General features: G+C 36.2%; 1 protein-coding gene and 1 long non-coding RNA gene across 3 annotated transcripts in view; one reads left to right on the top strand and one right to left on the bottom strand.

The window, feature by feature from the left end:
- The window catches only part of LOC141375329 (uncharacterized), a 43,132-nt gene extending 21,524 nt beyond the window's left edge, over nucleotides 1-21,608 (bottom strand). The window contains exons 1-4 of one of the 2 annotated variants that reach the window (XR_015495481.1): nucleotides 21,411-21,608; nucleotides 21,125-21,339; nucleotides 9,083-9,227; nucleotides 7,826-7,959 (exon numbers count right to left, since the gene is read on the bottom strand). This is a non-coding gene — a long non-coding RNA (uncharacterized LOC141375329). The remainder of the gene's footprint in view (nucleotides 1-7,825; nucleotides 7,960-9,082; nucleotides 9,228-21,124; nucleotides 21,340-21,410) is intronic. The other variant, XR_015495482.1, reaches the window with a different exon arrangement.
- LOC147835938 (uncharacterized) overlaps nucleotides 1-26,439 on the top strand; it is a 939,756-nt gene that overhangs the window by 883,343 nt on the left and 29,974 nt on the right. The window lies entirely within an intron of this gene.

Genomic DNA, 26,439 nt, shown 5'->3' with positions numbered 1-26,439 from the left:
TTACAAACCACAGGAGAGGGCTAATTCTTCAAAAGGATGGCGCTCCTAATGCTGCAGACATACCAGACATGGAAGAAGCGCAATTCACCCGAGTTTGAAAATCTGAACTTCAGTGGACATTCATGCAGCGTTAACCAATCAGGAGCTTGCTCTTGTGGGGGCATGATTGTGAGGTAGTGCCTGTTGTTGGTGACCCGGGGGAAAATCCTCCTGCTGACACTCAGTAGAAAGCACCGCTGAAAGCCTCCATCATCCAGGTTAAGTTTCTGGAGGAGTTTATGAGCTCACAGAGCTGGGTGCACCTCTGAAAGGATATAGGGGACTCAGACACTACTCCAAACAAATTGACTCTGTTTTTCAGCCTTCGTAAAGCACATAAACACAGTTATTTTCTCAATAAAATTCATGCTAACCATTTAGCAAAAAAGCTACAGTCACTGGGCAGACAGAAGCCCTGCCCATAACGCGAATCCACGTCTATTTTTTTGTGAATTTGACGTGTGAATGAAGCAGATTTGACGCGTGAATGAAGCGAGTAAACTCAAAATTTACGCGCGAATAGCACGATTTATTCACACGTTTCGTGTCTGGTGTGAACACAGCATCATACAAGCAAAGAAGGTCAAGGTGCTCCAGGATTGGCCAGCCCAGTGCCCAAACATGAACATTATTGAGCATGTCTGGGGTAAGATGAAGGAGGCATGGAATCCAAAGAATCTTGATGAACTCTGGGAGTCCTGCAAGAACTCTTTCTTTGCCATTCCAGATGACTTTATTAATACATTATTTGAGTCACTGCAGAGATACATGGATGCAGTCCTCCAAACTCATAGAAAAAACTTTTTTCACTGCACCATGCCTTTATATTTTATATAGTACATTCTTTCCTTTTGTTTAAGCAAAGTCAGACCTTACTGTTCCAATTAAATAACTAAAAATCAAGGCAATGTCATATTTTATTTTGCTAAAATAAGCGTAATCTAGAGACCTTTGCCTATAAGCCACTTCGGATACCAAATGATCAACTAGAAGTCAAGTTACTACTTGTTAGTCCTAAATCTTGGATAGGCGACAAGACTTTAGTCAGGTAGTGTATAATAATGAAAGAAAATAATCAGTTTGAGATGAAGCTATATTATATTTACTGTTTTAGAAGACTGGAGACTTGTGTAAAACAATTTAAGTAAAAGTCTCATCTAATCAAAGCAAGTCTAATCCATTTTTAAAGTATGAACACAAAACTCAAATTTTGGTTTTCTGTGGGTGTTTTGTACTTGTTACAGATTTCCATTCTGTATCCCAAACTGGAATTCTTCAAGTTAAGCATTTGTTCGTACCCTAAACCCTGAGCACTAATAAGAACCATCTCCAGCTGAATGCTAAATGAATGAATGTATACCATCAGCATTCGCTGCTATATCCAGACATGCTCGCCGAGAGAAGGGCAGTAAAGCTCATTCATCAATCCATTAAAGAAGGTAGTATTCCCTGGTATTTTAGCATGTCCGTCAAGAAGACATCAACCCCCAGAGGACAACCGCTGTCTGCATCTCTTCATAGAGAAGGAGCCCTTGACTCTTAAAGGTTCCAGTATGCCAAAAATTACTATTGACATTTCAATTTGGGCTAGATTTTTCAGTCCAGCCCCCACCCTCCTCCACACCCCAAGAGAAAGGAAGGAAATTTACATCTGAATGAGGCAGACAAAACACAGAAAGGCATTTGCGTGCGCACTTTGGGTCGTCCATTCATCTGCCGCAATCTCTGACTGTCAGTGTCAAGGAATATAGATGCCCGAACATGCTACGTTATTCCTTCTCTTCGGTCTTTGTGCTGAATTTTCCACATTTGTTTGAGCATTTGGTCGCCGATTCGCTATAAAAGCAGTTAAGCCTCATTTATGGTCGAGTCAACATGATAAATCTTTGTGGAAGGGATCAGATTAAAGTGAAAAGAGAGGGGGGAAAGTCTACAAGTACACTGGAATGACATTTCTGCCAATATTTATCTTTATGGGGGAACGGAAACCTCAGGCAGTCATGCAAATAGTTTGCTATGAGACCTCTCGGTGTGAGAGATGTTAGCTAAGATGGGAAAAAAGGAAACTTTGATATTTGGATGAAATGTCACATTAACAGTTTTTGAAATTTCAAAGCATATGAAATAAAGATGGCAGCATAAAAAAGAAGGGATGCACTGATATGGACAATTTGGGTGATACTGATAACCAATAACTCTTTATATTTGGAAACCGATAATCAATATATATATAGGCAGAGAAATACAAATTTTATATATTATATTATTTGGATTACAAAAATAAAATGAAATAAAAACGGCAGTATAAAAACAGTAGACATGCACTAACAAGTAAAATTTGGGTGACACCGATAATCGATAACTCTTTAATATACAAAATGGTCTATCTGGTTCTTAAATCTGATTGGTTGATAGCCTTGCGATATTCTGCACTCGTCCAGCCTCTTCACCCTTCACTGTTGTGTATTATTCTGCCCACTTACAGCAACAAGCAGAGGACACTCTTTGACAAATACCCTAGCTGTTGAACAAGATAAATGTAAATTCGAGGCTTTTTTTAGTTGAGAATGTAGTTGTTTAGATTAAAGTATGCAGTTTATTATAAGGATGGTGCTTATTTTAAATACTTATAATTTCTGAGCGACCATCAGCATCCATCAGCCTGTTATACTGAGCAGAGCAAAGACGGTTGACTTTGTCCATCCACAAGACGGCAACAGAGACCACATAATAACCGGGTAGAAGAGAAAAACAGCATAATTTTAAACTAAAGCTGATCAAATTACTATTACACCAGTAAATGAAGTCGATCTCTCTCTTTTGTGTATTGTAGTGCAGTATTTGTACCATAGTGATATTTTGATCTCCTGATTGCAACAGAGAAATACTGGGAAATCTCTACAGACTAATGGCAAATAAAGCTGTATTGAATTGTATTGAATGGTATTTCATGCCGTTCAGCCTTATAAACTTAAAATGTGAGAAAAATCACCTGTTTTGTCATCACTTTAGACAAAAGGTGTCCACACTCGGTCCTGGAGGGCCGGTGTCCTGCAAAGTTTAGTTCCAACCCCAATCGGACACACCTGAGCTAGCTAATCAAGCTCCTACTAGGCTAGAAACATCCATGCAGGTGTGTTGAGGCAAGTTGGAGCTAAAATCTGCAGGACACCGGCCCTCCAGGACAGAGTTTGGACACCCCTGCATTAGACATTACGCTATAGAATCATTACATTACATTATAGAAGCACTACTACTCATGTTACATTGCTCATATATTTGGAAGCCTAAGACCAGGGGTGGGCAAACTTGGTCCTGTAAAGCCGGTGTCCTGCACAGTTTAGCTCTCATCAAACACACCTGCTTTTAGATTTTTAGTGATCTTGAAGACACTGATTAGCATGTTCAGGTGTGTTTGATTAGTGTTGGAGCTAAACTATGCAGGACACCGGCCCTCCAGAACCGAGTTTGCCCAGCCCTGCTATAGATGATATATATATGCAGAGAAATACAAATCGTATATTTTATATTACCTGGATTACAAAAATAAAATGCTAATACAATGGACAACAGACACAAGATCTTTTCCATCGATATTATTTACAAATTGAAATTTTGATGTCCTGTTACTGCCGACATCTCATCTACACTGTGGTTAAATGATTTTTCCTCTAACATAAACTCTTCTTAAGTGTACTTCCATTGCTAGTTATAATATAAAGTAGTAGGGCTATGTGATTAATAAGCCAATTGTAATGCATATTTTGTCAAAAATCCAAATTGATTTGATCTGACATAATGACATTGAGGTGATCATTCTATGATAATGCCTGATTCCACAAGAAAACGTAAGTATTTTCTGTTTTGTCAGTTTAGTGGCTAATTCGTACGAATTCATTCGTATGAAAATGAACAATTTGAAAAGGAGGCGTGGCACCCAACTCCACCCCTAAACAGTCATGCAATGCTATACGTAGAATTCCTGAAGTTTCTTCTGCATGGGTATTTGGAGTATCCATAAAAATTATATCTTAAAATTTTGGTTGATACCGATAACTCTTTACATTGGAAAGCCGATAACCGATATTTATAAGCGAGGAATTTTTTTTTCTGAGACAGATTACGCAAAACAAAACGCTAATAAAATTAATAAGTGATGTTATTTTTTAAAGTTTTGTTTATATAATTACTCTGAAACATCAAGAACTTTATTTTTCTTTTATAAAAAAATTATAAACCGATATTGATTTTCAAGTTGCAATTCTGAAGTCCTACTTTTCATGCTAAAAACTCCCACAATGCTAAAATCTTATCTTTCCTCTTACGTAAACTCTTCTACTCTGAAAAAAATCTGATCAATCTTATCATCCAATACTGATAAAATAAAAAATAAGCATTTATCAGCCGATCACAGCTGGTCACAGACATATGGTGCATCAATAATAAAGAGGCTTATTTTGGTAGGCAGATGGAATAAAAATAATATTACATTTATTCATATTTATCCTAATGTAAAATTCAAAGAAGGAACATCAAATGCAATGAATGTAAGAAAGAACGTCATATGCACTGTAAAGAAATTTACGACAAAAAGACAACACATATTTGTGTGTTGCTTTAACTTATTCTAAAAAGTTAATCAGGTTTCAACTCAAATTTAGTTATAGAACGTTTAACTTAAGATTTTTGTCTCAAGATTTTTAAGTTAATTTAATTCAACAAAAAAAAATTAATGCAGCAAGAATGTTTTTACAGTGTGTGACTGAAATAAAGAGTTGAATCATTCGACTTAAAGTCCTTGCTCTTTATACCTTTTACAAATGCGTGTATTTATACGTGTTATTTACAATAGAAGCAGTGTATATATTTAGTTATTCACTAAAGCTTTGATTCCCAGCAGACATAAAGCCGTTCAGCCAAATGAAAACATGCCTACAGTAAAGCACACTTGCATGTGGTAAAGCCTGTTTGCCAAAGTTAACAGGCTTTTATGCATGCTAATATGCAACGGCTATGGGATGTTAGCCTGCTAAACCGCAGAACACACTCGCTTGATTCAGACACCTGTTTAAATAATAAATAACAGCTAATGCCTACTTAATCTCCTGGCAGATCGCAGACATTTTATTTAAGATCTTCACACTGCATTTTTTCATCTCATGCCCTGGCCAAGGATATGTATAAAGAATCTAGAAGAATGTTCATGCATCTTTATTGATGCCATTTTAATGCTTTACTTCAGCACAGAATATGAAGAAACTTATATTATGATATGCATTCAGTGTAGTAAGATCCAGCATTCTGTATAAATTTATTCAGCAGCTTACACAATGTATTATTTAGTTGTTTTGTGTGTGTTCAATACATTATTTCTCTACAAAACATTTTTTGTTTTTATTTTATTTGGCCAAAACTTTACTTCAGTGATCAGCAATTATTCTAATTAATATTAACCCTTTTGAATGTTGGGTGGATTTGAAAATAAGCCTGCATTTAATGTTTAGAAAGTATATTTTGACTGACTTAAAGTATCTGCTTAAGCAACCCAAAGCAATAATATTAGTTCAATTTAAAATGTATGCTTTTCAGCATTTTATTAAACGGCATTTTGCAGTGTAGATTTAAAGTTTTTAGTATTTATATTTGAAAAAGACAATTCATTTAGTTTTTAAAGTTTATTTTTGCTGTCTTTATAATAATGTAATATAATATAATATAATTTAATATAATATAATATAATATAATATAATATAATATAATATAATATAATATAATATAATATAATATAATATAATATAATATAATATAATATAAAATAATAATAAGTGCTGTCACCTCACAGCAAAAAGGCCGCTGGTTCAAGCCTCTGCTGGGTCAGTTGTCGTTTCTGTGTGGAGTTTGCATGTTCTCCCTGCTTTTGTGTGGGTTTCCTCTGGGTGCTCCGGTTTCCCCCACAGTCCATAGACATGTGGTACAGGTGAATTGGGTATAGACTAAAATGTCCATAGTGTATGTATGTGTGTGAATGAGTGTGTATGGGTTTCCCAGTGATGGGTTGCAGCTGGAAGGGGCATCCGCTGCGTAAAACAAATGCTGAAGAATAAGTTTATAGTTTATTTCGCTGTGGTGACCCCAGATTAATAAAGGGACTAAGCCGAAAAGAAAATGAATTATATAATATAATATAATATAATATAATATAATATAATATAATATAATATAATATATTTCAGTATTTTTTACATTTTGTTCTCCTTAAAATGTCAATATTAAAACATTAAAATGCTAAAATCTTTAAAAAACTATTATAAATTCTACAAAAAAACTTCAAAACCCCATTTTTCCTGCCATTGAAATATATATACAGTGCTCAGCATAATTGAGAACAGCCCATTTTGAAAATGAATATTTTTATCAATTTCTCAGTGAATATGGGTAAGATATATTAGTGCATTTGAACAAAACAGATTTATTAAACAGATATATTTATTAAAACAATATTTTACTCACAGAACACCTTTAGAAATGGAAAGATAATACATTTAAATTCATGACAAAAACTACAACATTTCAACAAAATTGTGTATATTTTTTTGTTTCTCTTGATTTTTACTATTTTTGAAAATTGTATTTAATATAATTTGGGCAACTAATTTTTTAACCATTATTGTAAGTTATTTTGCTAGATTAGCATCAGATTGGCCTCAGTACTGACTAATCTAATGTTTATGCACAAATATAACATGTAAAGCATCCTATAGAAAATATTAATTTAAATGTACTATATACGGCTTATGTTAACTGTCACAATTTTTCCCCCACAGCAGGTTATTAACACAAATTTGTTCAAGAATAAAGTCAATGTTCGGTTCAAATGTTTGTGAAAGACACTTTTTATGCTTAATTTCTCATCCTCAGCGAGGCTGAATTTATTTGCTGAAAAATATTTAAATTAGCCAATTTATCAATATTATTAAGATATTTGTTTGAAGTTGAAAACTGCTTAAACTTGTTGTGCAAACCATGATACATTTTTTAATAATTATGAATATATATTATTACAAAGTTAAAAAGCATAGCATTTATTTAAAACCTTAAATCTTTTACATTTAAATCCATTTAATGCATTCTTGCTGAAAAATGTGATGGATGTATGGACAGAGACAGATGGACAGGCAGATATACAGATAGATTTAGACATAAATATAGACAGAAAGGATAGCAAGAGGGATAGATGGACGAACGGACAGGCAGATATACAGATAGATAGATGGATGAATATAGATATACAGATATTGATTGGATGGATGGATCCATCGACAAGCAGACAGACAGACAGACAGACACAGATAGATAGATAGACAGACAGACAGACAGACAGATATATAGACAGACAGACAGATATATAGACAGACAAATAGATAGATATTTTATCATTAGCAGAAACCAAAGCAACAAAGGCAAGAGAGAAAGAAAGAGAAAAAAAGAAAGAGCAGTGATTTTTCAAGTTTTACACACCGCCTCGAGGCACAAAGTGCTTCTTTTCCATTATGAAGCTGCATTAATGCCCTGCGTTTGGGTAATTAGCAGAAAGTCAATTCCCATTACTGGTTAGGCCCATTGACCAGCTGCTTACTTTAATAAAAAGGCATGTCCCCTACATTTAGAGCGGGAAAGAATCAATAACCAGGATGCATTAAAAAGAACCTGCCTCCTGACAACAGGAGCCCGCAACCCATAACAGGAGAACCTTGCTCTCTCCGAGATTCATCCATTCAGAGCTCACCTCTCTTCTTCTCAGCAAGCGAACTCTCCACTCAGGCTTTCACGAGTGCATTTCTTCTCCCCCTTTCTAGCTTTTCTTTTCTCCAATCTCTTTAAAAAAAAAAACTTGCGACTCCTAGCCTTGTAGAGAGCAGCCTTTGAGAGAGAGAAAAAGAGGATGTCAGGTCTGGGGCGACACAAAGAAGGCATAAAGAAGGACGTGCATACATACATAAAATCTATTGGAAAGAATTTACAAAGTGCTGCTTTATATAATCTCTCTTCATTTGTGTTTGGAAAGGTGGTATGTTTATGTATAGCAAGAAAGGAATCTTTATAAAGTCTGAACTTATTGGGAACAAAGTGTCTATGCGACAAAAGTGTCCATTTAAGTCTCTGAACTCTAGTTTAAATGCATCTGATTGGCCGTTGCGTTTATTGGCTCGACAGAAACCTACTGCTAACGCAAATAAAAGAAATCTGACACAATGTACGCAGATCTAAATGCAATGCTATAAATTTAAGCTCACATTCCACTGGATCTGTGAATGCTTTAAATTGCAAAAAGGCTTTTTATTGAATCGTTATTATGAATTTGTAGGATATTTTTGTTCCTTTTGACAATTTTTATTTTTTTTGCCAGAAACCCTGGAAACACAATCAAAAAATTACTTTCTTACATCTTTTACTTACTTATTTTAATAAGTTAAACCAACACAACTTTTTTGTGTTTTTTTTAGATAACTTGATAGTTTTATGTTCAATTCACTTAAATTTGTGAAAACTTGTAAATTAACTTAATCGATTTGTGCTGAAGTTCAATTCAAGTTTATTTATATAGCGCTTTTTACTATGTAGATTGTCAAAGCAGCTTCTCATATAGTAGAAGTTAGTCCAGATCTCAGAGTTGTAGTAATTCCTTCAGCATGAAGTAATTGTGTGCATTTTTTTCCTCTTCGATGCTGATATACACACACTGTAAAACCTAACAGTCAACTTTATAAAATAAAATGAGTGTAGTTAACTCAAAATGTACTGAAAGTCAATTCTACTCATTTGAAAAAAGTTTTGAACTCAGTGTTGAAGGTAATTAGTTAATGAAATACCTCATTACTTCAACTTAAATAGAGTAAGTCCACAGTACTCATATAGATTAGTTTTTTTTTAACTCAAATGGTTTGTTGCAATCGGTTTCCTCAAATGGTTTGAGTTGCCTTAACTTTTTGGGTTTTGCAGGAGTTAATGTACATTAATGTACTGAAAGGAAGTAAAAACTTACTATTGAGAAATGTCCTGCTCTAGTGGAGCTTGCGATGGGACTTTGGTGGATCAATCAGCTCTTCCAGTCTTTCGTTATTAGTTTGGTAGCTTTTCTTTAAACACTTCAGTGAATCGATGCCCCCAAAACGCTGTTGCCAACATGCCTGCAAGCAAAATCTCAAACTTTTTATGATCATAGATGGAAGTTTAAATCTCAAAGTTTTTTTAAGAGGTTGTTTTACATCAGAAAAGAGAGCTAGAAAGTTGTCAGAAATTTTAAAACCTAAATACTCAAAATAATTGATTGAGTAGCATAAACTTAATTTTCTAAGGGCCGTAGTCACACTATGTACAGTTGCCTTGAACCAGGCCAAAGCACGCTTGTCCCCCCTCCCGTCTCCCCTGATGGCCCTCATTCACATTACATTCGGGCCTGTGCACGCTTACGTCATCGATGATGCGCTGGTCAGTAAGCGCTCTCGTTCAGCACAGTGGAGATTTCTTTAGTCATATCGTTTAAGCCATTTGATATGCAGTGACACACAGACAAATATTTAGCCAAACAGATCACCACTTTTGACGCTCATAAACAATCATAAAGTCCTCATGCTGCAGGAATTAGGAGGTTTGCTGAAGGTGCAGCTGTCGTGCAGTGAGGGATTTGTGTCTTTAATAAACTACGACAGTTTATTCATTGAACAGTGAGAATGATTAAATAATCCATATAAAACGGTCCCTTAAAAGTCACTTCTCAAACGATCCGGAAAAACGGGCCTGGGCACGATTCAGATAGCATAGTGTGAGTACGCCCTAAAACAGTTCAACTAATTTAAGTAGTTTGGATTTGTTTGACTTTAGTTTTTATGTGAATTAAACATTATATTTGATTAACTGAAAAAACTTGCTCATTAAGTGAAACTTAAGAGTAGAATTTAACTTGTGTGTGTGTGGTCAAACAATTGTTTTGTAATTTTTAATTAAAATTATATCCATATAAATAGGTTTAAAAAACTACATTTTTCTATAATGAAGCTTGATACTTCATAAATTCAGCTTTAATATTTATTTTGCAAGAAAAATATTCACGCGAGAACAGCAGGTTCGAACAGCACTCGCGAGAGAAATTGGAGATTCCTCCCAGGATGTATTTCGCGGTCTCCAGAAACAACCACAGGACTACGTTTTTAGAATGGGCCTGGGTTGAACTCATTATTTAAGAAATTTTTTAAAAATGTGAGAAATAGTTTTTTTGTTTGGGTTTAAAACATGCTTAAATAGGTTACAATTTATGAGCCTAGAATACCAAAACATACACTGAAATATATAAAACATGTTTTCCGCCGCTATCATCTTCACAAAAGATGCATGCCAGGTGCACATATCCTTAATGTGAGCTTTTTCTCTCAGTTTGGTGTGTGAGTGTATCTTTTATCTGTCACGCAGCTATGTGGACACTGGATTACAGCTTTGAGATCTGCCAACTTTTTTTTTTTTTTTTTTTTACTGCCTGTCTGTGGCTCAAGCCTTTCTGATTCTCTGCCACCTCTCAAAATTTATACATGTATTTGCTCGCGCTCCCTTTCTGGAATCAGACGATATATGCGGCTGTCTTCCTCTGATTATAGTGATCCGCTGGAACGGAGAGATGGCTGCAGGGCTGAAGAGAGGAGGAGGAGGGAGAGACAAACATCAGACCCCGAGTGTCAGCACATGCACTCAGTGTTCAGAAGTGAAGATGAGGAGCTTTGGGTAAAAAGGATTACGGGGAGTCCAGTAGAACAATCTCTGGAAGATTCACAAGTTGTCTTTTCGAGGCAGAACCTGTAGTCATTAAAACTCAGCTGTGTCATTTTTGTGCTTTAAGCAGACAATGCTAAAAGTTTTGTCGTTTTAAATCAGTTGAATATACTTTCATTTAATTGGTTGTCTCTAAATCGAAAACTGCTATGGTACACATATTTTACTCCAAAAAGCTCCTTATAGTGTGTCAGAATATGTATTTTTGGGCTTGGATTATAATCTCTTACAATTAAATTTCTTACAAATAGCATTTTCACCAAAAATTACCATTCCTGCAATATAATTAAAAGTACCTATATACTTATACATAATTGTGTGGTACTTACACACACATTAGTTGTAAAAATAAGTTGTGTCTTGGAGGGAGATATTCTGTTCAACTCATGAGAAATCTATACAAAATAATAATAATTGGTTAAATATAAACATTTGTCAATTGTAACTAAATAATTGTATTTAAAATTGTTAGATTTTACACTCAACTATAAGCGATGTCACCTCATGGGCTCAGGATTACTTTGGCAAACCTTTGTCAAGTATTAAAATACAGTTACATCTACAAATGCCAGTCAAAACTGTACTGTGCCGAAAGGAAGCCCTATGTTAACAGTGTCCAAAAGCCAGGATCTATTATGGTATGGGGTTGTGTCAGTGCCCATGGCAAAGGTAACCTGCACTTTAGTGATGGCATCATTAATGCTGAAAAGTACAAAGAGATTTTGGAGGACAATATGCTGACTTCTTTTCCAGGGATATTTGCATATTTCAACAAGACAAGACAAATCCACATTCTGCACACACTACAAAGTCCTGGCTGCGGAGGAAGAGGATTCAGGTACTTCATTGGCCTGCCTGCAGTCCTGACTTGTTTTCAATAGTGAATGAGTGTGAGATTTTAAAGTGCAAAATTTGACAATGAAGACCCCGTACTGACCCACCGTAAGACTTGTTTTCAGGAAGAATGGGACAAAATTACACCTGAAACACTTCATCACTTGGTGTCTTCAGTCCCTAAAGGTCTTTAAAACGTGTTGTGAAAAGGAATGGCAACATTACAAAGTGTTAAATGCTTTCCTGTTCTTTTTTTTAAATGTATTGCAAGAACCAAAATTGGATTACATGTTTATTAAAAAAAAAAAAAAAAAGCAATAAAAATCATGAGGAACACATTAAATAATGTTTGTTGTACTGTCTTTAGGGAAATACAAGTCAAAATAAATTTAGAAATCAGTACTTTCTTTTTTATTCGCGTTTTCCATACTGTCCCATCTTTTTCTGATTTTGGGGTTGTACAATGATGCACTTATGGTGACATTCCAGAGGGGGTACAACTTAGGTTACCCTCTTGTTTCCGTTAAAATGCAATTAATACGTTTATAAGGCTGTTTTGAAGTTGTAACATTCATTTAAATAGTGTCTGTACTGTACTACTGAGCAGCTGGCATATCAAACAGTCTCATCTCAGCACTTCCTGGATCCCCTGCAATGATTCTAGTGTGAAAGATTAATATAGAGGAAATGTAGTTCAATATAAATGTCATTTTCTACCACTGAGATGAAAGAAAGAGGGGAAGAGAGCGAGACTGAGGGAGAAAGACTCTTGGTATGACTTTAATCGTGTGTACATGATGAGCAGCTCTTACAAACGGTAGAAAGCATCTCCTGCTGTTTTGCCTCTTTCTTTCTTTCCCCTCATCAACAGCCTTGATTAGCAGTGCTTTAATTAGGCCGAGAACAAAAGAAACGCGATACCCATCTGTGGAATGATCTCCCATCACCCCCTTCCCCTTACCAGCAGACACCCAACTTACAATCAGTGTTAACACAATCCTGAAACTCCAACATGTTTATACTTCATCATCAAACACGCTCAGATCACCAGAGAGGATATGGTCTCAAATCATGTCTTGCTGTATGTTCCACTGATCAAGAAGAACATCAGCACTTCTTGTACAGCACAGAACCAAAGGAAACAGCCATCTTATTTTTTATTCAACATTTTATTTGATATTTTTGGCAATGTGGATGCTATATATACAGTACTGCTGGCTTTTAGTGGTGTGCAGAGCAAGTCTTCGTGAAACACTGAAACAGTAAAAGCAAATGTGTCAAGGCTTTAAAACTCATCTCTACAGTGATGCATGGCAGTTGTTTTTAAGTACTGCTCTTAAACAACTTAAACAAAGAAACCATTATGTAAATTAAGGAAATGTCGCTTTTAGCGCAATGTCTACCAGAAACATCTAATGTCACGTCACTCATCACAATTAGTTCCAACCAATAGCCAAAAGACACAATATATATAAGCTGTCTATTCATTTCAATCATTTGTATTGGATTTGAATCCATAATTAAGAAATTCTTACTATTATCAGTAGTAGTCATTTAAAATGTGTTATTTTATTGATTATTTTATTCTTGTGTGTTTTGTTTTATTCTAACAAAAGTCTGATATCCGAATGAACTTATTGTGAATAAGGTATTGTTTTGGTTAAAAAGAAATCTACATTAATAAAAAAACATTAAGTCACAATTTCTGAATGTTTGTACAAGCCAGGATTCAAACTTGGCAGCACAGCTGCACTATGCCCATGCATAGTCCACAAGGCTATGTGAGGTACCATCCATACCAGCTGTGTTTCGGGAATGTAACTAGAGAGCAACACAAACAGAATGCAGAAGTATAAATGCACGGCTACACACAAGGCTTGCGTGGGTTACACCGATCACTCGATGAAGAAGTATAAACCAGCCTTTATTCTGTAATGCTGTTTCTAGGATATTCTGTGTGGCTGAAAGATGGTCATTGTTGCTATTCAATTCAATTCAATTAATTTCAATTCACTTCAGCTTTATTTGTATAGCGCTTTTACAATGTAGATTGTGTCAAAGCAACTTAACATAAATGGTCATAGTAATTGGATCAGGGTAGTTCAATTTTTAGTGCAGTTCAGTTTAGCTCAGTTCAGTGTGGTTTAAAATCATTACTGAGAGTCCAAACACTGAAGAGCAAGTTCATCGATGCGTAGCTCTACCGATGCTGAACCATGCAAGCTAGGGTGTTCTGAATATTTGTGTTTTTTGATGGTTGTTTGTGGTATAACAAGGATCTTGGTATGAACTGGTTGCGGAGCTGCTGTTATGTTGGCACTTAGGTGTTCTGGGTGATTGCCAAAGTGTTGTTTTGTGATTGCCATCATGTTCCAGGTCTTTGCCAGATCTTTGCTTTACAGACTCTAGATGTGTCCAAGTTTAATACTTTTTTTATATATTAACACCTACAAAAGAGCGCTAGTGAGGCTTTTACATCCAGTACATCATCATTAATTACCCACATGCCCCAGATAGAGGACAAAGATGAGGAGCAAGAAAGAAAAGCAGCAGATACGCTGTCACTTTAAGTTCACGATAACTGTAATTACAACGAGGGTCAGTCAATTAAATAAGGCCTGCGTAAGTGTCCTCAATTACGCTGGAAATAAATTAATGCTAATTAACCGATTGGGCCTTCATCCATTAACAGAAAATAAAAGACAAAGGCAGACCAGAGGAGGAGAGCGTAAAAGCATCAAAACGCAATTAATGGACCTGTCCAACTCACTATGACCAAAACATTTCAAACACATTTATTAATTAAAAGACCGCATTAGCATTTGCCTGACTAGATATTCTTTGAATTTTAGTTCATGTTGGATTCAAGAACGTTTTCACCCTTGCAAAAACATGTTCAGTGTTTTAAAGATTAAACAAATTACTTATAAAAATGCAACAGAATCTCTGCTAAGTATAACTTCAAACTTTAGGATCTCTACCATGTAGCAAAACCAGCACAAGTAACAACTCAATAGAAAAGTTCTGCATTATTCGAGATGCACATGATGCATTCTCCACAGTGAATATATTTCATCTGGACATCTCGATTATCTCTGCGGACGGTGCCAGCAGCAGCAGCTGTGGGGATGGGAAGCCGGAGGATGTGATGTCGTGGCGCCACTTAGTCGTCATATGCTAGGCACTAATTCCCAAATCAGCAGCAGCTATTAAATCAACTGATTTGCACTTGTGTTCTGCTGTGAGATGCAAGCGGCACGATTTATACCACACAAGTGTTGCAGATAACAGAAGATTCTGGAAGCGCTACATGTGTCACTGAGCCCGGGATGATTTGAACTTCTGCTAGATGTCCTAAGTGGCCTGTTTACACCTGGCATTTGTATATCTGCCTGCCAATATGATCACTAGTTAAATGTCTTGCAAAACTGTTTTTGAGACTAACCTTTCTGTCGCTTTTCACTTTTGTTCTTGAAAACACTGATACGGTAAACAGTCAAAATCACTGGCCTTTCTCTCGACAACATCTAATCACAGGAGGTCACGGGAGACACATCTGAGATGGATGTGTAAACGAGACCTAAGTGTGTATTGATTTCACTCAGCACAGTCTGAGACATTAACATCTCTGAAAAGAAACGTTTTTTTCCCCCTTCTATCCTTCCTTCAGGTAAACACGTAATATTTCAAACTTACATTTTGTTGAAATTAATGTATACATAAAATCAAGTTTCTACATTAAATTATATTTACAAGTAAAGCAAATTAAATGCAAATAAATTTCTAATGTTTCATTACCATTGTTCGATTATCCATCTGCAAAATTTGGCTGAAAAAATAAAAACTGATAAAAATCTGGCAGCTGTGGTTGCCAGAAATTTCGTAAAAAAAAAATGGAATGAAATAAATTTCATGAAAATTACATTAATTTCATTTCTGTATAGTCATACGCCAATGTTTCGAAGTACTAGTAATCATTATAAGTAACTACTAATTTCAAAAGTGTTCAGTGTCATTTACACAAGTGCTAAACCCCATCACGGTTACACATGACACTGAGTAATGTAATAAAAATTATATATCAACACAACATGTAACTGTAACACGGGGAGTGACAGAGACAACTGAGGTTCGGATCCACATGCAGGTTTCTTCGGTAGTCAGGCAAGCAATGGTCAACACGGGTGCAAACAGATGTATGAAGGCAAATCCAGAATCGTAGTCATTATAACCGGCGAGAGATCAGAAGGCAGACGGCAGACAGGGATAACTTGGAACCAGGCTAAGGTGAACATACGGGAAAACAAGACTAAGAAAACGCGTTGAATTTTCACTAAAAAGACTTGGCAATGGGAATGAGTGAGTGTGTTGCTTAAGTAGTGTGTAATCAGTCATTGACAATCCTCAGGTGGTGTGGGTGTAATGAGTCAGAATGAGGAAGCATGGCTGCGTCTGAAACTGCATACTTCCATACTATATAGTATGCTAAAATCAGTATGCGAGCCTGATAGATCCGAATTCATAGAATTCGAAAATCAGTATGCGAGAAGTACCCGGATGACTTACTACTTCCGGCGAGATTCTGGAGTGCGCATCCCATGCACAATGCGCTATCCCATGATGCCCCGCGAGCGAATTCATGAATTGGAGTAAAGCGACGCAATTGACGCAGGTAGGTCACGTGACTACGACAAAATGGCGGATGTAGTACGTCCGAATTCCATTCATACTTTTCACGTTCATACTGTATAGAGCATACTTTTCTAACGGCCGATTAGTACGTTTAAATTCAAATGCAGTACCTACTGAGTAGTAGGCGGTTTCGGACACAGCCCATGTGTGAGGGTGAGCAGAGTGCATATATAAAAATGTAGTCAATAAATGGCGGATTTGTAGTCCATAAGTGTTTGTGTGTGAGACGTAACCATTGTAGATAGTGTATTCTGGGAATTTTTTGAACCTCTTAGTTTTGAGTGTGGTCCTGAAAAATTTTAGTTTTAAGGGCTATCTAACCTTTCCCCTTAGCCCTACAAGATAAAGAGAATTGGGACACCTCTTACCCTTCAAATGAACGTGCAAAACAAGGGGTAAAGGAAAGGGCTAAAGGGTAGAATTGGGCACGGGCCATAATGTCAACAACAAAAAAGGGTGTAATATAGGGAAATCTGGCAAAGTGAATTCAAGGTTATTTATATATTAATAAAACGTCATTGCTGCAGTAACTGTTAACCAGGTCACAGATTTTGGCTGTAGCATTTTTACAATATTTTTACCATTGAAATCACAGACATTTTAATGTTCCATCATCACAAAGCATAACTTTACATTTTCCTTTTTTTAAATATGTGGTTGCCACATTTATGCTTGCCAGTGTTTTTCTAGAAGGCCACTTGAAAGTTCTGAGTGGTTGGCATAGTATTCTGTGATTGTTTTCAGGGTTGCTAAGATGTTTCTTAATAAAAAGTATAGTTCCATTAAAAGAAATTACAACATTATTCTGAGCTGTACTTATAAAAGTCTGAAAACAAAAGAAAAAGAGATCATACAAAAATGTATGACACTGTAAGTGGTTAAAACTAGCTTACTAAATGATTTTGAAGGATAGTGGCAAAGTATAAAGACTTAAAGTTACAATAATTAGTATTTTTGGGCTGGATTGTTAACCTCAAATTTATCTATTGATTATTGTTTTAAACACGCCTGACAAGCTTTTTGGTATATAAAATATTGATACACTGACTTTCGTTTTACTGTCTTTTCTGTAAGTCATGATAGAAAAGTCATTCAGGAAAGCTTTATTATTTTATCTTTAGAAACTATTTTGACACATTTTAAAATGTAAATATGTTAAAAAGTCAATCTAATATTTATCTACCTGCTGTCTGTACTTGTTGATATCAGTCCAGAATTATAATCTATTTTCACATTAATTCATCAGTTAAGGCTCTATTCAATAACAACAAGGCGGCGCGATGTACTGTTAGATGCTCATAATTAAGATCATTTGTTTCAGATATTTTTGGAGGGTGAGAAAATTTGTCAATTGAATAAGTGCCAATTATAATCCAGTCTGTACAAACTGACAAGATGAATTCAAATTAGATTCACACACGTTCCAGAACTCCTGATTATCCCTCATCTTCATCTCACTTCAGCCTTCAGGCTCATAATCAGACTGTAAATGTGCTCAGATTGAGCTATTGTTGCTCCATCCCAGGTTTTCATCAGATGTTTGTGATTACAGAGCCGTTTAAAACAACTAGAAGACTCATCAAATCATCAGATCACAATCTGGAACTAAATGACGCTGATGTACCAGCATTCCCTATGCATAAAATATGGAAATACTTCATAATTTTCATTAAAAACATTTATTTATTTAGGCTTAGTTTCTTATTTATCAGGGGTGTCCACAGCGGAATGAATCATCAACTATTCTGGCATATGCTTTAGGCAGCGGATGCTTCCAGTCGCAACCCAGAACTAGAAAACACCTATATACACTCCACACACACAGCCAATTTAGTTTACCCATTTCACCTATAGCACATGTCTTTGGACTGTAAGGGAAACCGGAACACCCAGAGAAAACCCACGAGAACATGCAAACTCCACACAGAAATGCCAACTGGTTCAGCCGGGACTTGAACCAGCGACCTTCTTGCTTTGCTAACCACTGAGCCACCATGATGCAAATATACAAATAAAAATGTATAACAAAAACAAACAGGAAAGAAAAAAAAAGCAGTTAAACATTAAAAAAAGAAGAGTCATGGTGGTCATAGCGCACATTTCTGTGGTACAAAGGCAGAGTAAACGGCATTTATTTTATTATATGTGCTGGATGAATATAACGAAAAGAGGGTGAATAGTTCATCTTCACACATCAAGCGCAGAAATATACTGTCGCTCAAAATAGTGATGCATTTGTCAAGGAAAACCCCAGAGAGCCTTTTTTTCCTGCTGTAATGAGGCCATGTAATGTGTCGTAGCATTAGAGAGCACGCGCGTTTGGAAATGAACTGGCTGGTGTGGTTTTCATTTCTCCAGACCTGCTATGGCTAATCTTTTAATCATAATTGAAACAATAAAATAATATTCCAGGGATTTCTTTGATAATTCGCACCACATGGTCGACAAGGAAATGGCTAACAAAGGGACCCGACACGTTTTTTTCTTGCCCCAGATTTTACTTCATTATTTCATGGGTGAGTCGAGTTGAGGCCAAATGAAATCCAGATTACAGTAACGGCAGGGCTGGATTTAATTAGGAGAGCGTAAACACTCCATACTGAGCTCCCGGCAGCAGAGCCAGACTTATGGAGGATGGTTTTTAACAAACGCATTCACACACGGTTACCAGCATACAGTGTTATGTGTTACCCACATACAGAATTACACAAATTCAAACAAAACTGCAACATACCATTTATACATATCCCAAGTACTTGCATTTATAATATCTTTAGCTAATTTGATTGATTTTAATCGAAATTTATAGAAAGGATAATAGTCTGAGCTCCTTTTAACATTGTTTTTACTCTATGCCAAATCTTTTGTCCAAGAAACATTACATCTTGTGCATGTTTTACTATAGAATCGATTGCACCCACCTCTCTCTATTTATCTCAATCTGTCTATAGAGACATTTGTACATGTTTTTTTTTTTTTTTTTTTTACATGTAACGAACAGAAGCGTATAATCCACAACATCGAGAAACTTGGCCTTAAGCACCAGTGGACACTTCAGCACAACAACGACCCAAAACACACAGCAAAAGCGGAGAAGAAATGGTTAGTGGACAAAAACATCAACGTTTTGCAGTGGCCCAGCCAGAATCCTGACTTAATGCAACTGAGAATCTGTGGAAAGAGTTAAAGATCAGGGTGATGGCAAGGAGATCCTCCAACCTGAAAGAGTTGGAGCTCAATGCTAAAGATTAGTAAGCGATTGTAAGTGTTTGATTGCTGTGATAGCCAATAAAGGCTTTTTTATTAATTATTGAAAAAGATATGAATACTTTTGAACAAGCCACTTTTTGTTTAAATGTAAATATTTTTTTTTTCCCACAAATGATGCCTCTTGTGAAGCTTGTGGTAATTTAACATTGCTTTTACTCTATGCCAAATCTTTTGTCCAAGAATCATTACATTTTGTGCATGTTTTACTTGAAAATTTAATAAATAGAATCGATTGCGCACTCTCTCTCTCTCTCTCTCTCTAGAGACATTTGCACATACGTTTATTTAATATATATATATATATATATATAATAAACAGAAACGTGTAACCACATCATGGAGAAACTTGTCCATGAGCACTAGTGAACATTTCAGCACAACAATGACCCAAAACACACAGCAAAAGTAGAGAAGAAATGATTGGCAGACTAAAACATTAAGGTTTTGCAGTGGCCCAGCCAGAGTCCTGACTTAAATCCAAATGAGAATCTGTGGAGGCTGGGAAAGATCAAGGTAATGGCATGGAGATCCTCCAACCTGAACGAGTTGGTGCTCATCGCTAAAGATTAATAAGCAATTATAAATGTTTGATTGCTGTAATAGCCAATAGGCTTTTTTTTAATTAATTATTGAGAAGGGTAAGAAGCCACTTATTGTTCAAATATAAATTAATATTTTTTTCCACAAATGATGCCTCTTGTACATCATTTTATTATATTTTGGGAGAAACTTGTCAATTCCAGTCAAAACCCCTCAAAAAAACTTGCTGGTGGAACAAAAGCAACTAAACTCAGAATTTGCAAGGGGTATGTGTGTATACACAAACTTTATTAAATTGTTTTTTTTTTTTATGCATATTTTTTTACATCTAATTAAAATATCTTCTCTTGTATAACTGTTGTATTCAATTTAATGCTGTGTGGTTGTTTAAGTATTCTGAGAGTATTATTTAAAAACATGTAGATAATTAAAAATATGTACCAAAGTAAAAATCTATCTGGATTAGTGTCCATTCAAAGGCCTATCTATCCAACTAAATCTATTGGTAAATGATAGTATTTAGCGAAGTGCTTAAAGATGATTTCTTTAACATTTGTTAAGACACATTATTAAAAATATGTTGGAATCACAGCTGTAAGAAAGTAATAATAGCTGAACACTATAAAACATAGTAAATAATAAGGCAAAAATAGCATTAGAATAGTTCAAGAGCATCTTTATGTCAGGTTTTTAGCATGTAAGTTAGCATTAGCTTATGAAACACTGTCCGTCTACAATCGATTAAACTATGAGTTGTTAAACATTGCTATTCTGTGTTTTAACCCTTAACACTTTGCTTTTACTTAAATAAAACTTTAATTTCAGAAATCTAGTTAAAAACTTTAAACAAACATAAAAAAATTACAAACTGAAAATGGCATCTAAACACAACAAACATACTCAAACAGTGTATTTTCCAAAATGTTACCTCATATTCTGTGAAGCTGTGTACGCGCACACACACAGACACACACAATCGCTGAAGTGCTGGTGACGGCGGGTATTAGCCTTCAGAGCCGCGTGTCATCCATCACAGTGGCAAGAAGGCTAAGTTGACAAATTTCCAATATTAATAGAAGCTGTCGGGGTGTCGTAGGGTAATAGCAGTCTCTGTCACAGGCGCCTATTAATGCCCGGCCCCTGCTGCAGGACGAGGTAATTAATACACTCGCACATGCTTCCAACGCAATTTAGATTGACGGACATTTTCTCACCTTCATTATGGGCAGTATAAGCGAGAGGAAAACAGCTTGATGTTTTTCAGAGTCTAGAAGCTACTTTGAAAACGTTGCAATATTGCTAACAGCCAGTACAGCTACTCAAACTCAATGAAAGCTACAACTTTGAAAGCAGTGAGTTTGATTAATAAACATGAGATGGAGTATGTTTGTCCAATTACAATTCACGGTGGCAGTGGCCACCTGTAATATATGTCAAATATAACTATAATATCGACAATATTTATATTTTTAGACAATATTTTTGGCATGCTAATGAAAAATTAATTATTTTTGCTATCATACATCAATTAATCAAATTTATGTGCATCCTTTTAAAAAATTACACACCTGAAACCAGCAAGTTAAGCGTATATATTAGCTGTTTTTTTTCTTCCAAAAATGACAAATGCTGCATTTGCTAGTGAAAATTATTAAAATTATTGTTGTGAACTGATACTCTGAGGAATTAACACACATCCATCTTCATGTACAATGATCTACAATTATGTTAAAATTGGTGTTTGGAGTTTGCATTTTCTGCCTGTGTTCGTAAGCTAAGCTAAAATTGTCCGTTGTTTACGTGTGTCATTGAGAGTGTATGGATGAAATAAAAAATAAAATTACTAATGGAAACTTTAACGTAAAGTAGTTTGGTATATTTACCAAGCCCACGTCTCTAAATGATGTTTGGTTTTTGGCCCTTCATACGAGAAAGTTTGGGCACCCCTCTAGTTAATGCTTGAAGACACTTGACGGCTTCTAGTTTTGTACAGCAATAATTCTACTGAAATACATTTTTATAATTAGGTGAGCAACTGAATATGCAAGAATACTTAAGCAACCAGGCAAAATACTAAGTATCATTTGAAGCCTGCTTAGACTTTTGAGCATGGCAAATAACGTTAGCAACACTTAAAGTTTTTTTTTTTTTTTTTGCGTTTTGGTTAAACTGCTTATTTAAATGAGCTGAATCAACACAATTCTTAAGTTTTCAGGTGTTAACTTAATTGTTTTTTTGAATCCACTTAAATTTGCAAACGCAATTCAATTTACTTAATACTTGTGTTGAGACAACATAAAGCATAAACCCAGCAATTTTTTTACAGTGAATTTAAATGCTACACTGTGAAAAAAAAGGAGGGTTTCACAAAATGTATTTTTATGTTGTCCAAACGCAAGTGAATTAAGTTAACCTAATTGTTGAGTTAACTTAATGTGAGCACTTTTTTTGTGCTCAAATAAAAGTAGATTGAATATAAAATAATTAAGTTGTCTAAAAAAAAAAACCTCAAGAATTGTGTTGATTCAGCTCGTTTTAAATAATTAGTTTGAACAAGAAGCAAAAAATATTTTTGTTTGAGTGTACTGTTTGATTTTGACGAGTTTTACCTTTAAATTTTTTAAGCCATAATTCTAAAGCAATATTCACTTAATGAATCTCATGGCAATTCGTAACTTTTTGATTTAGCGGATAATTTGTATAAATTTGTTCAATTTTATTCGTATAATTTAGTACAATTTGCTGATCAAATTTTTATGTGCATTTTAGATAAGCGCATAAAAAAACGGTTGATGGAAACGCCAACGCGCACATCAATTAATTATTAAAATATTGATTATTATAAATTATTATAATTAAAATGCGCATAAAAAACATGCACATAACTGAGTAGGATAAATGTTTTATTCGATAAGAAAAGATGCGCATAAAATTCCAGCATGTGCATTAAAAAGTCATGTGATTGTTATAAGGGATCACGTGATGATAAAAATGTGTGTAAATGGATAAACCATCATCCGTCATTCTAAAACGCCTTAATTGTTTTAGTATTAGTGTTATTATATTATTATTGACCTGTAGAATATTTAATAGCATCTGTGCTCCGCGTCTCACACCTTCAAACACCACCACGCATTCATTGCGTGTCAACGTTGTCTTCTGAGGTGCAAGCAATTTATTAAATGAAGAAAAGATTCATGCAGCTTCTCCTACAGTAGTAATGTAACGAGGAGCCTGACACGGAGGGATCCATTTGCAGTATTTAATAGACACCGTTCAATCACAATCATACAATACGCACTAATGTGCGAACTCACATCAACAGTATGCAATAAGGGTCGAAGGGCTGGCGGCTGACAGACACAGAGTGATATAACAGGCATGGATCAGTGGCAGGCGGCATGGTTCAGAGTCCAGATATCAGGCGTGGGTCGAGGGCAGGCAGCTTGGTTCAGAGTCCAGATACAAGCAAGGTTCTGGGCAGACTGAAGGCAACTCAGAGTCAGAAACAGTCCGGGGTAATACACAGGAGATCAGGCAAGGGAATAACGCTCAGAGATGTTAGCCGTGGCAGAACAAGACTTCACACTGAACTAGTGTGAGAGCATGGCTTATAACAGGTAGCGTGGGTTGTTAACGGGATTGTTTTCAGGTGTGTGCGCTATCAGTATAAGTGGATGATGTAATGCTAGAAGTCCGGAGATGGTGGCCTCTGCTGGCCAGCGAGGGGAATGACAGGGACCGAGTCGGTGACAAGTAAATTTCATTTGTACTTTTGATATTTGGTGCCAGTTAATCAGGAAGTGACGATTTTGTTCTCTTTGACTCATTGGATGGAAACGCTGATTTATTCGCACATCTTTTATGGGATATTTCAGTTTTGCGCATACATTTAATCCGCATCTTTAGATGGAAACATAGCTAGTGACAGTGGAGTTTTGAGGCGGAGTTATGTGCCACGCCTCTTTTTTAAAATTTTACATGTTTAGCAACCCGACTTGTATGAATTCGTACAAATTCGCCACAGTAATTTTTCAAAACTGTTTTTTGGGGTTTTGGGACAGGATTGGGTGCAACGCCTCCTTTTTAAAATCGTACGTTTTTGTACATTCGAAACCGTACGAATTGTACAAATTCACCACTAAACTGACAAAACGTAAAATACTTACATTTCCTAGTGAGATCAGGCTGTAATGTCTCTTAGCAACTGAATATGCAAACCATCTCTCGAAACACTTAATAAAACCTCATATAGCAAAATGTCAAAGTTTACTCTTGCTCTTGAAACATGTTTGCAACCTGATAGCAATTTTGACTGCTCGATCCTTGTGATGAAAATGAAAAAAAAAAAAGGTGTTACACCATTGTCCTCTAAAAACGGAGATGCTGTAGGTGTTTCTCTCTAACTGGGGTTTGAGAAGGCAGAAGTGTCAGTGCCAGGCTGCCAGCTCACAGGGTTATACTAATATGATTATGTGGATTATGCCAGCGAGCGACTCCGCGGCTGTATTTCATGCTCTCGTTTGGGGGAAGTGTTAATTGGTTTGGAGCCTTTGATGTGACTGCTGTGAGCCGGATGGGGGAGGGTGGAAAAGTGCATATTCTCGGCTGTTTCTTTTTGGCCTTGGAGGGATTCAGATTGACGGAAAGAGATCTCACTTTGACTCCAAGGCCAGAGAACGCTGGCGGTTTTTCTAACTCGCAGCATAAACCGTTGGCTCATGCGCACCTTAAATTGGATTACAAAGAGATAAATGTGATCGAGGTTTCAGTGAGCGTGAAAATGTACATTCACCGGAGGTCCTTCTAGCATGGGGGAGGTAAAAGATCTTTCCAGGTTGCGTGTTGAAGAATGCAGTTGAATTATGTCGCTGTTAGGATGACTTGCACAGAAAGAAGGGCATTTCATACACTCAAACAATGAACTTTGCTGCTTGTTCAAACCACTTATTTAAAATGAGTTGAAACAACAAAGGTCGGTTGAGTCAGTTGGTGTTTCTATGTGGAGTTTGCATGGTCTCCCCATGTTGGCGTTGGTTTCCTCCAGGTGCTTCGGTTTCCCCCACAAATCCAAAGACATGCGGTACAGGTGAGATGGGAGGGCTAAATTGTCCATAGTGTATGAGTGTGAATAGATATGTGTAGATGTTTCCCAGTGATGGGTTGCAGCTGGAAGGGCATCCGCTGCGTAAAACATTTGCTGGATAAGTTGGCGGTTCATTCCGCAGTGGCGATCCCAGATTAATAAAGGGACTAAGCCCAAAAGAAAAAGAATAAATGATCGACAAAGGGTGGCACGGTGGTTCAGCGGTTAGCACAGTCGCCTCAATGCAAAAAGGTTCCCGCTGGAATAGTTGGCATTTCTGTGTGGAGTTTGTATGTTCTCGCAGTGTTTGCATGGGTTTTCTCTGGGTACTCTGGTTTCCAACCTGATTTCACCAAGTACGACATGTTCTGACTGGAATAGTTGGTGGTTCATTCCACTGTGGTGTGATAAGCAAGCAGGGATGTGATTCTTCTGTATAAATATGGATTTTCGTATTTTCCGAGCTCAATGGGGCTGTGAATTGCGTAAATCGGGTGGTGTCATCGTGAGGTTCATCGTCATCAAAGCAGATGACCTGATGGTTTGCTCTTTCAGTGTTCATCATTGTGCACAAGAAGGAGCAGTAACGGCTTCATTCTGGACGTCATTTAGGCATGTAATTGTAGACCTACCTAGGCTGTTGTGTGTACCGATGATGTGTAGACCTATAATATGTCCGTATGAGGCAGCCGCTGATTATGAATTCGTTCTAAATGTCTGGCTGTGCACACTTTTTGCGCACTCATAATTGCATGTAACGACCACGTGTGCTCTATGTACATTATAAATAAAGCCAGGATGCATATTTGTTATTATGCTCTGCAAATCATCTGTTCTTATGTCATTTATTTAGTGCTACAGCCGGGCACCTCAAATTTAATACCCAAAAGTTTTGATAGTACAAATTTATATGCATATTATTTTAAATTAATAAAACTATTAAAATGCAGGGACTATAGCGAAGGAAAGGGAAAGTGATCAACTCTTTTTAGCGATATATGATATTTTTTCAGGGTGAAATGTAAAAAGTAAATTAGGCTACTCAGTTCAACTGGGCTTAATATTTTAAGGCCTTTAAACAGTTTAATGGCTCAAAACAGTTGGAATTGTTGACCGAATAGTAGTTTATTTATCACGTGAAATAAAGAGTCAAGGGC

This window comes from Danio rerio, chromosome 7 (assembly GCF_052040795.2).
Source record: "Danio rerio strain M-AB ecotype USA chromosome 7, GRCz13ab, whole genome shotgun sequence".
Classification (NCBI taxonomy): Eukaryota; Metazoa; Chordata; class Actinopteri; order Cypriniformes; family Danionidae; genus Danio; species Danio rerio.
The sequence above is the reverse complement of the archived record's forward strand: the minus strand, read 5'-3'. Positions and strand labels throughout refer to the sequence as shown.